The following is a 762-nucleotide window of genomic DNA, read 5'->3' on the forward strand; positions in this document are numbered from 1 at the left end:
ACCCTTCATTGGTGCTGAATATTCTAGTTAGTGGGACTTGCAGTTTGTTGTAAGTGATTTCTGCCACTTTTCCCCTTCCAATAGAGTGTCCCTTTATCTCTATGTTTTATTCTAATGCTAGTTGTCATCTCTTGATTACATCTAATCCTGGTACCTATAACATAGGGCTCCTGCCTGGAAAGCAGTGACCCCTGCCCCCTCTGGACGGGCGTCGCCTTGCAACCCAGGTTACCTGTGATCATAGTAATATTCCAAAGTTGCTACCCACCGGTGACCCCTGACGGGGTGCCCTGCACTATCACAGGTTCCCTTGCCGGATCGACCGTATCGCGAAGTCCCGCCTCCCGTTCAAAGAACGGAGTGCATGAGGGGGATGAAAAAAGGAAAGAAGAGGACTTAGAGAGTAGAAACAGCCTACCTACCACGCCACGTTCGGTCAGCCAATCAGAGCACCGCAGTAAACGTGCATGTATCACGCCACCGTGGGCACCACTGATTGGCCAATCCAGGACGTAGACGCACGGGTAGTAGTCAAAATTTGGGTAGGCCAAATATTTGTTTTTTCCAAAGTTGGAATTTCCCGTACAATCTGTGATGGTAATTACACCGTCACTATGTTGAGTAAGTACAATCACTAGGATTGAGTGTCTTATCACAACAAAGTTGCAGACTCAAACATGCAGCAAAAGAATCAGGTCTTCGCAGCTCCGTGTCTATTTTTACTTAGGCTAGCATACCTAAGTTAAAGCAAAACTCCCTAAG

The sequence above is a fragment of the Homarus americanus genome, unplaced genomic scaffold (assembly GCF_018991925.1).
Source record: "Homarus americanus isolate GMGI-L3 unplaced genomic scaffold, GMGI_Hamer_2.0 scaffold40017, whole genome shotgun sequence".
Classification (NCBI taxonomy): Eukaryota; Metazoa; Arthropoda; class Malacostraca; order Decapoda; family Nephropidae; genus Homarus; species Homarus americanus.